This window comes from Eleginops maclovinus, chromosome 16, assembly GCF_036324505.1.
Source record: "Eleginops maclovinus isolate JMC-PN-2008 ecotype Puerto Natales chromosome 16, JC_Emac_rtc_rv5, whole genome shotgun sequence".
In the NCBI taxonomy this organism is placed as follows: Eukaryota; Metazoa; Chordata; class Actinopteri; order Perciformes; family Eleginopidae; genus Eleginops; species Eleginops maclovinus.
The window spans coordinates 1,528,738-1,545,615 of NC_086364.1; the positions used below are offsets into that span (position 1 = coordinate 1,528,738).

The following is a 16,878-nucleotide window of genomic DNA, read 5'->3' on the forward strand; positions in this document are numbered from 1 at the left end:
ACACCACAATGTATTGAATAAATACAAATACTGTGAACAAACCCTTTTTGACTTTTCATTCATATTTTTTCCTATTCAGCTACACAAACATCATCTTTAAACCACACAAAATTGTATTGTAAATGAGAGTATACCAGAGTCCTATGTACATCATAGTAATTTATTGATATGCCGCATAATGTCCTCCTTTTCGGTGTTATGGAAATGGTCACCCTTACAACACGTGGTGCATTCTTTGTGATACAGCACAAAGCTTGTTCTTTCTCCAGTGTTTACCATTAGAACAGTGACATTATATGTATTATATATGACAACTTTACTCTAAGTCCCTCCTGCAGACATCCTGCTGAATACAAACACAAACAGAGGTGCTGCGGAGGGGATTCAGCTCGTTACTGTATGGAGTTAAATGTAAAGCCAGCCCACTTTCGGTCATTATGTCATAAGCACAGAAAATCTGGATCAGCTCGTTTGTCCCCGTTTTAGAGATGTGGGTAAGGAGGAAGAGAGAGAGGGTTGTATTTTTTGACACTTTGTGAGTCTCCTTACACACCGGGGACACATATTTATGTATAAAAGACATCAAAAAGTGCATTTTGCATAATAGGAGACCTTTAAATCCTGCAATAGAGCTATCAAAAGCTAATATTTCTGCCTCATGTCTTATCCTTATACGGGTGGGTTTTAAGTATTTTAATAACATAATAGTCCCATTATAAGGGTTATAAGTGTTGTGAGTGTGTTGTGATTGAGTGTAATATGTTGTAGTCGTTGGTTTGTGCAGTTATGTGTACTTTTGTGCAGTGTCACGCTAGCGGTTAGCGGTTAGCGGAGCTAACGCTAAAGTGAAGGTGAAAGTACACACGAGTTGCTTGGTGTATGATGTAAATGACTGTGAGATGTTTATATTGTGTTTATGCATGTACATTATATGTTTCTTTTAAGTGTTTGTGTGTGTGTGTGTGTGTGTGTGTGTGTGTGTGTGTGTGTGTGTGTGTGTGTGTGTGTGTGTGTGTGTGTGTGTGTGTGTGTCTGTGTGTGTGTGTCTGTGTGTGGGTCTTTTGAGAGGCAAAAAGAACATAGATGTTTTGAACTTGAAAACAACCAAAAGTAGTGAATTCTGAGTGTGATGATTTATTGTGCATTTCTGTTGTGTTAGACCATGATGTCATTCGTGTTATGTAAATGCTGTTGCCTCATTATTATTTGAATGATGTTGCTTTATATAGAAATGAGCATAGATAAATGATTTTGTTGTGGATTGATTCCAGAAGCAGATTAAATCCTGCAGTGGAGCTATCAAAAGCTAACGTTTCTGCCTCATGTGTTACCGTTATACAGAGAGGTAGAGTTTGCTGCCGGCCCAAGTACCCGTAGGCCTGAAGCCAGTAACAGTAACAATTCATATTCTCTGTTCAGGACCTGGCTGGGGTCAGAGACCATGTTGTTGGACAGGCTCTCTATGTTGTTTACATCCTCCTTGGTCAGGAGCACAAGGTATGTCATCTGAAAAAAGGTAGAGCCACCGTCTCGCAGTTATTTCTGGATGGTTCCTTTTTTTACTTTGCGTTTCTATTAAATATTTTATTTCTTCTGAAAAAAACAGAAAGGACTGATAGAAAGTTTGTTGAATTATAATAAAAGGCCAGCAAGTAATTCTACTTTCTAATTCACACCTGAAGATCCGGCAGAGGAAAGTGTTTGATCCCCTGCACACCTTGATCTGTCATACTGCACATCATGAACACACAGCCATCCATGCAAAGGGAGTCAGTGTTAGGTTAGGGAAAAGCGCAACAAAGTGCACTGGCTCTCGGGGATAAAGGAATGTTAAAAACGTACTGAAAAACTCAAAGAATTTAATAAAATCATTTATAAAGCCCATTAAAATAAAAATTAAATGCAAATTAAAACCCAAGTTGAAAAGCAAGCAAAAAACCCAGGAGAGGACTAGACCACAGCAGAGGAGGCAGAAGAGCGGGAACTACATATCTCCTTCTCTCCTGGTAGGGTCTGGAGGCAGGGAACCATCCTATAGGAATCAGTTAAAAGACCTGGTATCGGTGTTAATCTATATTTGATAATTGACAAAAGTTACAAAAGTATAAAAACTATCATGCAGAATAATTAAAACGTGCAAAATAAAATGAAAGAGCTTATAAAAAGGTCAATAGGTAAGAGATAAGATATTAGTTAAAACAATCCACATCACAAAAAATACATTAATATAAAATAAAAACACAATACTAAAAAACTAAATAAATCAACACGGTAAAGCCAAAAAAACACTAAAAACCATGTTGGTAGGTGCTGAGGATTCCTCATAGGAAGGGTCACGTCTATTAAAGGACAAAATAGTTGTTTGGCTTGGTTTTTGTGTTATAGGAATCCAGATGAACTAAAATACATTGAAGGTATAATAAATAAAATTGTATATTTCAAAAGAATTGAAAAAAATAAAACCGCAAGAAGGGAGAGGGACCACTTACTCATACAGGTTTGTTCACAATAAAATAATTAAAAGGGTAAAAACATGCAAATAAGTGCTATTAAAAAAAAAAAGAGATAACACAAACACAAAGTTATTTACAAGAGTAATAAGAGGCAAACCACACAAGTAAAACAGCTGAGATGAGGAAGTAATTAAGAGTCTTAATGTATCTGTTTATTACTTCCTCATCCCTGCCCCATTAATTTAAGACACATGACAGTAAAATGGTCTAATAAATATGAATGATTTTAGTTGAAATCATAGGTTTAAATTTAGCATTTCAACTGGATTCCCTCAAACCTAAGGGTAAGAAAAAAGTGGGGAGTGTTACCGGGAGGTCAGGAGATACATTGATGTTAGGATTAGGGACCTGGCACTCTGATCTCAGCCATCTTTAACTGCTGCAGTTATACTGTAATCATACACAGCTGCAATAAGAAATGCTGTTGCACTTTGTGTCTGGATATTCTGTTTTCCAGGTGGGTCACATGTTCCATACACACAGATATACTGTATATTAATATATTCATATAAAGGAGGGACAGGGTAGGACTGTGGGAAGCCAGCAATGCAGTTGACCATTAGACCATGATGTCATTATTCTGAATAAAATGGTGAGGAACATTTATTTCACTTCAATTAAAATGGTTGAGAGAGGTGTTTTGCTGGTGTAAGTGATTTGCATACCTCTGATGTCGCCCTGTTTCAACTGGCCTCAATACTCTGCTGGGCCCTAAGGTGCAATCAGTCATTCACACAGACACACACACACACACACACACACACACACACACACACACACACACACACACACACACACACACACACACACACACACACACACACACACACACACACACACAAACACACACACACACACACACACACACACACACACACATAAGTAACACACATTTTAAGTGGCAAGACATGTGTATGTATCCGCACACACATACACACACTGGCACAATCAGAAAGCCGGATGCTGATGTGCCCTGTCAGCACATTAGAGAACATGTGTGTGACTCATCTCGCCCAATCAGAGCGCTTTAAACTCAGAGAGGCTGCTTCACCCTCACTCTCAGCAACGCTGACTCACAAATACGTTCCACTTGATATAAAATATAACGCTGTGACATTTCCGTTAAATGTTAGTCCACCTCTTCCCGCTGTTGACCGTGTTCCTTGACCAGGCAGGGTATGAGTTCCTGGATAGCCAACATATACAAACAGCCAGGAGGAAGTCAGGGACAGGAAAAGGAAGCAGAGAAGAAGGGGAAGGTTCAGGATCCTGGATCGAAATCGGCAGGAAAGGTACAAAACCAAACCATACTTCCAACATCAAAAACCTGCCAGTGTCACTCTCGATCCGGACCGGAAACCCGATGTGTTTTGCTCAGCTGTATATATTGATGAGATCCGCCCAGAAATGCTGAAGTCTGAAACAGTAGCGAAGGAGTGGCAGACTGGGGTGGTGGTTCCCCTTTTTAAAAAGGGGGATCAGAGGGTGAGTGCCAATTGCAGAGACATCACATTACTCAGCCTCCCCTGGAAAGTTTACTCTAAGGTGCTGGAAAGGAGGGTCCGACCGATTGTCGAACCTCAGATTGAAGAGGAACAATGCGGTTTTCGTCCTGGTCGTGGAACGACGGACCAGCTTTTCACTCTCGCAAGGATCCTGGAGGGGGCCTGGGAGTACGCTCATCCGGTCTACATGTGCTTTGTGGATTTGGAGAAGGCGTATGACCAGGTTCCCAGGGAGATACTGTGGGAGGTGCTGCGGGATTATGGAGTGAGGGGGTCTCTACTCAGGGCCATCCAATCTCTGTACTCCCAAAGCGAGAGCTGTGTCCGGGTCCTAGGTAGCACGTCGGACCGATTTCCGGTGAGGGTTAGCCTCCGCCAGGGATGCGCTTTGTCACCAATCCTGTTTGTGATATTCATGGACAGGATTTCGAGGCGTAGTCGTGGGGGAGGGGGTCTGCAGTTCGGTGGGCTAAGGATTGCACCACTGCTTTTTGCAGATGATGTGTGTGGCAGCGGGATGTGGTTAGGGCGCCGGCTGCTGGAGTGGTAGGAGTGGCTCAGCCGGAGGCCAGACAACTGATCGGGATCAGGTAATCAGGCACTGATTAAAGTCATGGTCGTAACCTGGTTCTGGTCGGTTGCAGTAAACTGGGTCCTGAGGGAGAATGGTCTCCACAGCCCACACGAGACGAGAGCGACTAGCCAGCAAGGACGTTGCTAACGGGCTGTTCGGAAATAAATATATTTTGTCTCGAAGTACCAATGGTCCTTCCATCATTGGGAACCCAGGTGTGAGCCCGAACACTCACAATGTGGTCCTAATGGCTTCATCGGTCTGTGACCTTCAGCACTCACTGGATCGGTTCGCGGCCGAGTGTGAAGCGGCTCGGATGAGAATCAGCACCTCCAAATCTGAGGCCATCGTTCTCAGCAGGAAACCGATGGAGTGTCCACTCCAGGTAGGGAATGAAGCCTTACCCCAAGTGAAGGAGTTCAAGTATCTCTGGATCTTGTTTTCGAGTGAGGGAACAATGGAGCGTGAGATGGGCCGGAGAATCGGAGCAGTGGGAGCGGTACTGCAGTCGCTTTACCGCACCGTTGTGACGAAAAGAGAGCTGAACCAGAAGGCAAAGCTCTCTGTCTACCGGGCCGTCTTCGTTCCTACCCTCACCTATGGTCATGAAGGATGGGTCATGACCGAAAGAACGAGATCGCGGATACAAGCAGCCAAAATGGGATTTCTCCGCAGGGTGGCTGGCATCTCCCTTAGGGATAAGGTGAGAAGTTCAGTCATCCGGGAGGGACGTAGAACCGCTGCTCCTTCGCGTTGAAAGGATCCAGTTGAGGTGGTTCGGGAACCTAGTGAGGATGCCACCTGGGCACCTCTTTAGGGAGGTGTTCCAGGCACGTCCAGCTGGGAAGAGACAGAGGGGTAGACCTAGGACCAGGTGGAGGGATTATATCTCTTCGCTGGCCTGGGAGCGCCTTGGAATCCCCGAGTCAGAGCTGGTTGATGTGGCCAAGGAAAGAGAAGTTTGGGGCTCTCTGCTGGAGCTGTTACCTCCGCAACCCTGACTGATAAGCGGGAGAAGATGGATGGACTAATGGATACATTTTACAACACTTACTGTAGTCAACTGATATGCTTATATGGTAAAATATCCATTTTGCATAAAGAGCATCTAACAATTGAGCTAATGAGTTATTTTATTTAAGAGAAGGATCTGACTTCCAACGCTGAACAAATATAGCATACCTGGATATATTTCATTGTTCATAGTTGAACTACTTTGAATATAGTTGAATAATACAAAATTAGCTCCATATTTTAGACATACTTCGCCAAAACAAGAGAAAAAGTATTTCTTTTAATAAGGTCCATAAGTCTTTTATTCATAACTAATGAAACCGAAGATGACATTGGGTTTTTTTTATCCGAGAAAACTGCCGTAAATTTCTTCGACATATCTCAGTAAGCACAATGTGAAGTAGTGGATTATTCGCACATGCATTGAACCGACTGGGTTTCCGAGTATAGATATCCAGCAAGATTTTTTTTTCTACAGTGAGATCTGATGTGTTTTCAAAGTGTCATGATCTGCAACCTATCATCCCAAAAGAGCTTGGATGATCCAAATAATACATGTTTCTCCTCTGGTCATTTCTAATATTGATACTATAGATCTGCAACCTAAGCTAGACACACATGGTCAAAACATACGTATACTCATGATGGCAGAAATAGTTAAAAAACAAAAAACGTCAATGCACCATGATCGGAGATCTGTGATAATTGTCAGGGAATACTAATTGCTGTAATCTCCCTTAAGGAGGGGCAGCTTGGGTGCTTTTATTGATGCCATTTTATGACCGAGCACAAGCTGCCATGAGATCTAGAAGCCCTTATCTGGAACGTAGGTTCCCTGGTGTACATTCTTTGGCCTTGGATGACAGCTTTAGTTAGATTCAGGGTCCATATTTGTCTAGTCTATCTGATGAGGAATGTTGATAATACACGCTGAACTGGTTAAAACCTCGGACTGCAGTAGAGTTCTTCAGAATTGGTCGGGCAACCACTCTGTCAACTCGCGGCTGCAGCAAATGTCTTGTCAATTCTCCGGCCGTTAACTTCATAATAAACCTTCAGTGTTTGCCATCAAAGTTCCAGCTCTCCCTGTGTCTCTCTGAGTTTGGTCTCCATTGCTTCAGAAGTTTCCATCACAATAATTATCAATTTGGATTATTCATGGGCTTCTTTTTACTGACCGGAGCCAAGGGCAAAGATTTATCCCAGATTCAGCACAACCGACAATCTAAGGAGGCATATGGTCTCGGGTCTGCACGACATTCAGCCCAAGTTTAAAGATCCAATCATCTGAAAGATTTCGACAGCACTGTCTGAGCAGGACCACACCAGCATATGAGAGACACAAGCCTTGGAGCTAGAATACTTTGATCAAAATAGAGAACTAGTAGAACGTGGGTCAATTCAAATGTATCCTTGTTTTCTAACCAACAAAATAAAGCTTTTCTAAAGATGGCACTTTGCAGCCTTTTCAGCGGTGCATACAACTGATCAATTTCACAACTGCCTTCCTCTTTGTAGCCTCATGAGATCTAAAAAAGAGCACAAAACAATTTATTATAAATCACTACAGAAAGTGTAAGGGGCGGTTCTAGGGGGTGGCCATAGGGGCCAGTGCCCCCGTAACAGTGGCCTGGCACCCCTATGGCCTCCCTACCAAAGAAAAGTTTATAATATTACTATTTATTGCTTTAGCAGTGGCGCGATAGACAGAACTAATGTAACTCTGCATTGTAGTTGGACCCCTTAGAGAGGTACACCGCCACTGGCCGGCTGAAGCTCACGCAGGAAAAAAACAACACTTTTCATTTTGGACCAGAGGCTGATCTTTAAATTAAAACCTAGCCGTTAAGAGACCCAAAATCACCAAATATGCAGGATATTGTTGTTGTAATGTGAACTTCTAGAAGAGTAAACGTCAGCCTGGGATGCAGAGAGCCTAAAGCACAGCAGAGACTGAACTTTGTATTGCCTTATATTCAGTGTTACAGCAAATACTGTTTATGTAATTTAATACAATTGTAACTTAATAAAATAAGGATTTATTGTGACCCTTTCATAAGATAACTGACCCCCCCGGTAAAATTGATCTAGAACTGCCACTGAAAAGTGTTGTACTGGAATTGTTTCTCAGATTCATGTGCGTTAACATTGCTAAATCAGGTTCTGGATAAATGACCAAAGAAGCTGTATCGAGCCTGCCGTGTGTTTCTAAGAGGGAGTCACAGATAATCATTTGGGATCAGCATGAAGGTTGAATTCTAAACCGGGCGTGGTCCGAGCAGGCTGCAGGGGGTCGGGGGGTTGGACCTGGGGGCCATTGCAATGCTACATGTTCAAATCACAGGAAGCACAATATTTCTTAAAGAGCTGCAGGATGACTAGAAGTTTCATACAGACTTATTGTTAGTGACAGATCCTCTTTAATATCACACTATAGTCATTTAAATATGTAATTAAATGGTAATGAGAATAATGATGCAAAGTAATCAATCACTGCACTTTTGTGACGTAAAATTGCAATTCAAACACTAGTCAAACGGTTTTGTTTCCAATCATGCAGTCCTTTATGCTATGTTTTTTGGACAAAAGCATCTCTTTATCGTTTGTTCTCTCGTGTTTCCAGGAAAACTTTGGTAGGCAGGACTGAAACTAAAAACATCTCATTATCACACTCTTTCTGGGAAAACAACAAACACTATCTTGATGCAACGCAATGCAGCTGTCACTTAGTTCTCTCTATCTCTTTCTTTCCCTCACACACACACGCACGCACGCACGCACACACACACACTTGATAAGGTGCAGAAACATAATGCCTCTTTTCCAATTACTAAAGCTGTCATTTAAACCCTATGCATGCACAAACTTAACATAGTGATACCACCAGTGCTCACAGTGTTTTGCCATGAGAAAAACACACACACACACACACACACACACAGTGTTGTTATCATGTCGGAGGCAGCCTGTGAATCAGTGTGTGTCGTCGCAGCCTTGGCAAGGCTGCCCACAGTATCTGGCTCTGTGGTGTATTCTGTTATATTGCCAAGCTAAAAATTGGCATAAACCTCACCTAAAATGCATTCTAATGTTTCTCTTCGTGGTAACAGTTCCTTTTTCCTCTCCTTCAGCTGGTACTCAGTTACCTCCAAACACACTCCAACACCAGCAGCAGGTATCAGCTGACCTCTGTCTCATTCGCTCACAGAGACTTTAAGAACACACCTTCAGAAACTTCAGACCCCTGAGGAGCTGGTCCATGTGTTTGTGTGAAGACAAACTGTGAAAATAATCAATATATTGTGCCGGAGGGACGTAATTCACTTCTGCAGTGTTGCTTCACGGACCGGTTGGTAGGTGACACCTTGAGTTTCCGGTTTTGGGTTGTTATTGTTTTTAGCTTCACAGTAGCATGTAGCTAATAGGATATCATGTTTGTGAGGATAAGGAGAATAACGCGTGGCGTTCCATACTAAACACACGGCCTCCAACTCTCACTCATCAACGCTACAGTATCAACTGTTACTGTGTTCTATTATGTAATTTGTCCAGCCATATAATGTGTGATGAAAGTACGTTATTTGAGGACGTCACTACAAGGCGACAGAAAATCTGGGGCCTCATTTATAAAGCTTTGCGTAGGAATGACGTGTGAAGGTGGCGTACGAAGGACAAAGCAAAGAAATACGCACCAAAATATTCCCTTTTTATAAAACACTGCGAATGCACGCCCTACGCCAGTTTCCCTTTATAAATCACCATCAACTCGAAATGCGGCGCAGCTTTTGCTGACTTCAGGTAATGCCCATATTTGCCTATAGTAAAAGAAACGCCCCGTATGAATATTCATTTACACTGACTGCCTGATGACGATCGCAGGAAATGCGGACAGACAGCTAAAAATGTCACACCGAGTTAGATTTTGGTTCTTGTTGGGGAGGTGCAGACAAGTTCATGTTCAAGTTCATCATTGAAGTTAACAAAGAGCTGCACCATGTGGAGCACTTTTTGCAGTCCAAAAAGTTAATGACACTACACACAGCCTCACATAGGCAGAGTGTGTGTGCCTCGGGCCGGGGACAGGGACGCACCCCCTGGATAAGAAGCTGTCAGAAATTATCGGGGAATCCCTCCGGAGTCATGACTGGGAGGGAGAGGGGGGTTACACCTGTGCGTCTGGCACTCAAATGTAAAGTACTCTTCTTTCCTTTTTAGAAATGATATTAAACCAAGTGCAATCTAGCTGGGTTTGCACATGTACAAACAGCTGGGACTTTGTTTACAAAAGAGTTTATTTATTTATATTTATATATCAGTTTATTCAGTGATCTGTGTTCCGGTGTTCTAGTTTAACTGGATTCCGGTTGAACTGGTGGCGTTTGTTTACGTTTTCCACTCCTTGAGCGTCATATGACGCGGTACAGGCCGAATCATATGTGGTTGCCAGGTTCGTCATTTTCACCTTACTTGTGTGTCTGAAGTGTGACCAGACAATATTTTAAAAAAAACGGCTCAAACAACACCATGCTTGAGCCATATACATCTTGTCAGCTCTTGTCAGCTGTTTACAAATCACCGTTTAACATGGATGAAATAAACCCCACCATGTTATCTGGTGATATCCACAATATGACACAGGCAGACGCTGCCAACGCAAGCCTCAAAAACAAATGCAAAAGCCATGTGTTACGGACAACAGACAAACATGGTCATCTGAAAGGATATTGCTTTGTTTTTTAGCCTGAAAAAAGTGCATATAGTGACCATTACAAAGCACATATCATATGCTATGAAAGTAGCCGCTGTGAGATACGAACCCAGTCATGCTTTCAAAAGGTATCAATCCACTGCTCTACTGCTTATAATATACCGTTCAGATGTTGAAACAACAAGGTGAATATTTATTATTGACTATTTGCTTGTAGCTGTTCCCAATTGAGAAAAACTGTCATAATTGGCTACAACTTCATCACTGGATGCATTCAAATAGAGGCATGGTTTGGCAAGAGACTTTATTTATTTTTTGGCCGTCAAATACATGCAGGACAGTAGTAATCTTTGTCCACAGGTGGTTCCCCCACACAAAGGCTGTGATACCAACTTTTACAAAGCGTGCACTACGTTTGGAAGAAAAGGGCAAAAAAAAAAGATATGCTTTAGGACAGTTGTAAAATAAAAACATTACAGTAATCAACTTCAAGTGCTCCAAACTTGCCTGACCCATTCGTCATGGGTGTCATGTTCGCCACGCACCCGACATAGCTCCGACAAATCATCTGATTACAGATAGCCATGTTATTGGCTGAATAAATAGCACCTGCATGACAATAACAACTGAAAACAAAGTAGAACCCAACCCGTTTCCTTGATGAGTTTTTGGGCTATGTCCGTTCGCAGATGGCTGATCCCCTGCTCATCAAAGGGACCAGCCACCAGTTTCATCAACAATCGACAAAATAAGTCCATCATTACCAGTTTCCAGAGTGTCTGCTTGTATTTCTTGTACTTGTGGAAATGTAGGGTTGGACTGAGGTGGGGATGGGTGAGTAATTGCGGATGGGGAACCAGTTTGCCATTTCTGCGGCACACGTGGTGTTGGCTCTATGGCCCAGTTGGTGTTTTACTTTATGCAAGGTCTTGCCCTTCTTTGACATTATGTCAGCACTTTTTCCATCCATGCTGACGATTATAAATGGCCCGTCTAAACAGCTATATATATATATATATATATATCCTTTGCCACCTAATTTGCTAATTGACTTCATCCAGTGATCAATTTCAATGTCATTGTTACTGTTTTTCCCAATTGTTGGGAACAGCTACAAGCAATTTGTCAATATCAAATATTCGACTTGCTTTTTCAAAGTCTGAACGGTACCTCAGGCCATTAGCGGTAAGACAGCGGATTAATACCTTTTGAAAGCAGGACTGGGTTCGTATCTCACAGCGCTATTTTCATAGCATTGGATATGTGCTTTGTAATGGTCACTATATGCACTTTTTAGGCAAAAAAACAAAGCAATATCCTTTCAGATGGCCATGCTTGTGTTTGGTCCGTAACACATGGCTTTTGCATTCGTTTTTGAGGCTTGCGTTGGCAGCGTCTGCCTGTGTTATATTGTGAATATCACCAGTTAACATGGTGGGGTTTATTTCATCATGTTAAACGGTGATTTGTAAACAGCTGACAAGAACTGACAAGATGTACACAGTTCAAGCAGGGCATTGTTTGAACCGGTCGGTGGCCCCCCAGCAGCAACTCTATCCACCAGTTAAAGGAAATACAGTTCTAAAATGCTTAACAATTTAAACACATTTTCAAACATAATTACTGTATATAGTAAAACCATGCATCGTAACCAAAACGGGGTCAGTTTAAACGTAATTCTTTCTTTCTGTTACCGCATCATTTATGAGAATACATTTCATAACATCTAAGAGAACATATTTGAGGGGGGGTTCAATATCCATATTTATTTATTTCTCAAAGTTGTGTTTTTGTGTGCACTCAGGAGTCTCATATAAGCGTTTGTCCATTTTTGCAAATGAATCTTCATATATGATCCATGAGAGGTAATATTTAGATGTATGGTATTATTTCACGTTTCTCTCCATTCTTCCTTCGGCGGCGGGGGATATGCCCATGTGCCGACAAGGGGCCCCTATCCGGCCCCCGCCGCCAACCAATGGGAGAAGACTTTACGCCAAAACAAAGACGTTTTTTTACCTATTCCTACGTAAGATTTAAAACCCATACAAACCTCTCCCTACGGTAGTGTCTGATGTTGAGGTGGAGTAAGGGTCTCTGCATGGCTCTTTTGCTGGTAGATAACCAGCCCCCAGGAAGTGCTCCGGACTTTGAGAAAATATTTGTAGTGGCCAAACTCCGGCTACTACAACTTCCGTATCAGTCTGTGACGTCACCCGGCCCAGAAAGACTTTTTCCCATTGATTTACATTGGGAAAGAGACGTCTGTAAATCGATGGATGTTTTTTTTTTTTTTAACTAAATAAAGTACCCAGTATGAACCTTTTTATAGCCCTTATTAAAAACATAAGGTCCTTAAAGTTGTAAAATTCACTAAAACCTGAATCCAGATTTATTTCCTCTTTCCATTTATTCTACTGAGCCGAGAGCGGGAGATCAGGGGCGGGGCTTAAGGGGAAACTCAACTGCACATGATCTATGCTCTCGAAAGCCAGGCATGATGGGTAATTTGTGACGTTTTGCCCTTGAGAATCTCAGTCCATTTTGTCTTCATACGCCAATGAGCAGCTCTCATAGGAATGAACGAGGCCCCGCCTCTAACGCTGTATGCAGTTCTTATTATAGCTACATGATCCATGGCACTACCTCGTGTTTTTTCTCCATCTCTCTGGAACTCCCCCCCACAACACATCAGAGACTGCACTGACCTCCCCCCTTCAGATTAATCCAGGAGCTTTAGCTGGGAATTTCATTAGACTTTTTATCTTACCTCTGTAAAACACCTTCCAGCACCCTGATAAATAAATGCATTATTGTTATTATTAAATGCAATTGCAGCTACACCCAGGGTCGGGATGTCCATAGCTGCACAGTTCGTTTGGATTATTGGCACCTGGACTGTGTGACAAACAGCTGGTGTTCGAAGACACTCGATCCGTTGCTTCATATTTTTCTATTAAATGTTGTGAGGTAACGTGAAAGAGAAGTAGGAGAAGAGACTGAAGTGGAAAGCTAAGCAGCATAAATAAAAGGTGGTTCAAGGTAAGCCTGAGCCAGCCATAAGCTTTATGAGAAAGGAAAGTCTGGAGGTAAGTATTAAAGTAACATTGGAGGGTAATTACATAACAGGTACTGTAAAATAACAAACATACAGCAATATCCGATTATCAGAAAACCAGTCGCAAAACAAAGAGGGTGTGCTTACTGAATGGTGCCTTCCATTAAACACTATCAGCGGCTTTACCACTCTTTGTTGTCTCCAGAATAGTAGGAAATGCTCTTTTTTTGTGGCGACTGTCACTGTCTTGTGTGAATAAAATATTTATCCCTCCAGGAAAATAAGTGGAGGCTTGCTGGCCGTGGTGTCTTCTGGTTATCTTTCTCTCTTCGACATGATTTGGCATCAAAAGAAAGCCCAATCCCAATATCAGTCAAAAAGCTTTGTGTAAAGGAGGTTCCTCATGAAAGAAATGTAGTTAATAGTGTTTGATCCAAAAATGCATCCAATCTGGATGCGTTACACTTCTCCACAGAAGAGCAGTTAGGGTCTCTCTGAGAGTCTAACAGAACGTCTCTGTTAGAAGCTGGTGCCAGTCCAAGTTTTCTGGAAGATTTCAACGTCCAACACAAATGGGAGAAATTCCAGTCGAATATTATCAGTTTTAATGGAGATTAAAAGCATTCTTATCGCCGCCAAACAAGCAGCTGGTAATTAAAAAATGTGAATACACTGTGTGGCTCATTCAGTGGAAAAAAGCAACCATGAATAATTAATAAAAAATAACATTAGACACAAAAATATCTTGTAAATTATTATTACCACACACACACACACACACACACACACACACACACACACACACACACACACACACACACACACACACACACACACACACACACACACACACACAGATCCCTGACAGTGGAGATTTAGGAGTGGCATCTCTACAACCACTACATTGATTTTCATGTCAGCCGGTTAAATATCCTGCAGCGTCTGTTCGTCGCTCATGTCCTATCTGAGAAATGTGCCGCTTTGTCACTGCTGTTGGTGTCATGCCCAGTTTACTCATCTGACACCTTTCAAATACAAAATGATCCAGACTATTTTTGATTTGGAAATATTTGCTCATGAGTGTTCAGACTGTAGGTGTTTCCACCCTCCACAGTCAGCCCTCTCTGCTCCACTCTTCTGCCCCGGAGCAGAGGCTCATTTGCCTAAGCCAGAATGAATTCAAAGTGTTTCCCAAAGGATTCGTTGTAAATAAGTACTGTTGTTGTCGGTCCTCTGGTAGAGCAGGTGACCCTGACCTCTGACCCTTTGCTGCTTGTCATCCCTGCACTACCCTGCTAGAGGCAAAAAAAGACAGTGGGTTTACTTAACCCCCCCTGAGGCACTGAAACTGAGTTAAGTCTCTGTAGTATAGACAGAGATGGTAAAAGTACACACATCCTTTACTCATGTTTAAAAATAATCTGGTAAAAGTAAAGAAGTATGGGCTTCTAAATGTAAGTAAAAAGTACAGATAACTACCAACTGTTTATAGAGTACCTGGTACATGGCCCTCACTTTATATTAATAGAACCTCAAAGATCTTCTATTTCAACTTGTAATAATGTCGTTGTTAGCTAATGAATGTTTCAACGGTGAACAACCACCATTTAGAACACAAGCAAAGAAAACCAGCGTGGGGACAGGGATAAAAGCCTATATATATATATATATATATATATTTGCAACAGATTATTGTTAGACCTGCATGGTGTAAGTGAGCTTGTTCTCTCTTTCATTCATAGGCATTATTTGACTGGGGATGGTATCAGATCACACGTTATGTTGCCTGGGATATGATGATACTTTAGTGTCAGGTCAGACTTGAATAAGTGATCAAACATGTAATACAAAAAACCATCACAACATGTTCAAACCCTTTCATGAACATTTAATTTGGGATTCATTAAAATGTTATAAATAACTGTTGGATTATATCTCCAATTTGACGTTAATAGTTCATATTTACTGGTTGGGGTCAGAGACTTATATTAGCATGGTAGTTTTATTCATAGACTCTCAAAGGGTTGTCCTATTTCAGGCTTGATAGTAGTGTTATTAAATTGTGTAACTGTCCGTCAAAAATACATTTACATGATGCCTGGCTCTCGCAGCCAAGAAACCCTTTTCCACTGACATATGATGCTGGCTGTGCCAAGAAATGAATCTCTCAATTCAGAATACTTGGAGCGCTTCTTAAGTTGCCTCTGAATATGAAAGTTTTGTAATGACTGATACTGTCTCCAAAAATATGATGTTTAAATATGTATATGCCTTTCAGTTGTATGCTGTTGTTTGTCTGAATGTGACTTTGACCTCCTGATGTGATAATGACAGGAAGAACACTCCTGACGGCTTGGATATGATAAGTACAGCTGATTTCAGGAGAGAGAATGTAAAAGAAAATTAGGGGTGGGAATCACCAGGGTCCCCACGATACGATACTATCGCGATACTTAAGCCACAATACGATAGTATTGCTATTCTACGATATGCTAAGTATTGCGATACAATGTATTGGAATACTTATTTCCAGTGTCTTTCGTTTTCCTTCGTTTTCTCCACCGCTGTATGAACGCAGCTGCACATGCAGTAGGTGATCGATTGAGTTATTTTCTTAGCTTGCTCAGAATTCGGTGGTAGCTTTGCCAAGCTAAGTGTGTTAGGTGTTGGCGGATTTTTTCGGTGGAGCCAATGTAACATTGGCTCGGCAATCAACGGTTAATGCTATCACTGGATGGTGGCGTGTGAGGTGAGACCTCATGTTAGTAGTGTTCCCAGAGTATTTCATTTTCATACGACACTCCTTACAAAGCACATGCGTCATATCCATGTCCGTCTTCCCTTCCTGGTTAAAAATTCAAAATAACTCCACACCTTTGACGTGACCGGGGCATTTCTGATTTCTTTCTCCGCTGACTCCATCTTTGTTTTGACTAACTTCCTGCCAATTCCACTGACTTTACCCATGGCCATGACCACACAAGAAAAAGCTCAGCTGGCGTCCAAGTATCAATACAATATCGGCACGCAAAGTATGGCGATACTATGCTGTATCAAGTATTTCTCCCACCCCTGATGAAAATGCAATGATAGTAAATCGTTTCCAAATCATTGCTCCTGCTGGTGGATAGATGGCATTGCAGCTAGTTTCCACAGTGCTGAGGAGCATTACCAAGCTTCCAGTAAGTGAGGGAGTCATTGATGCAAAATTTCGTAGCGGCCATACGGTGATACTACAACTTCAGTGTCAATTATACATTGTCACTAGGCCCAGAGACTTTTTTCCCCCATTGACTTACATTGGGGAGAGACGACTGTAAATCAGTGTACATTTTGATGAGTCAAAACAACCTCACAGGACACTTGAATAGTCCCTTTTTAAAGCATTATGTCCTGAAATTGGTTGAGTTGTTTTCGCTTTCCAATCATTGACTTGAAAGAGCTGATTCAATTCAAATTTATTTATATAGCCCAATATCACAAATCACATTTGTCTCGGAAGGCTT

General features: G+C 41.8%; 1 protein-coding gene across 4 annotated transcripts in view; it reads right to left on the bottom strand.

The window, feature by feature from the left end:
• The window catches only part of LOC134878525 (junction plakoglobin-like), a 135,594-nt gene that overhangs the window by 110,510 nt on the left and 8,206 nt on the right, over positions 1-16,878 (bottom strand). Inside the window, exon 2 of one of the 4 annotated variants that reach the window (XM_063904613.1) lies at positions 3,179-3,224. The exons of the other annotated variants lie outside the window; for them this stretch is intronic. The gene's annotated coding sequence lies outside the window, so the exon portion shown is untranslated. The remainder of the gene's footprint in view (positions 1-3,178; positions 3,225-16,878) is intronic. 4 annotated transcript variants of the gene reach the window in all.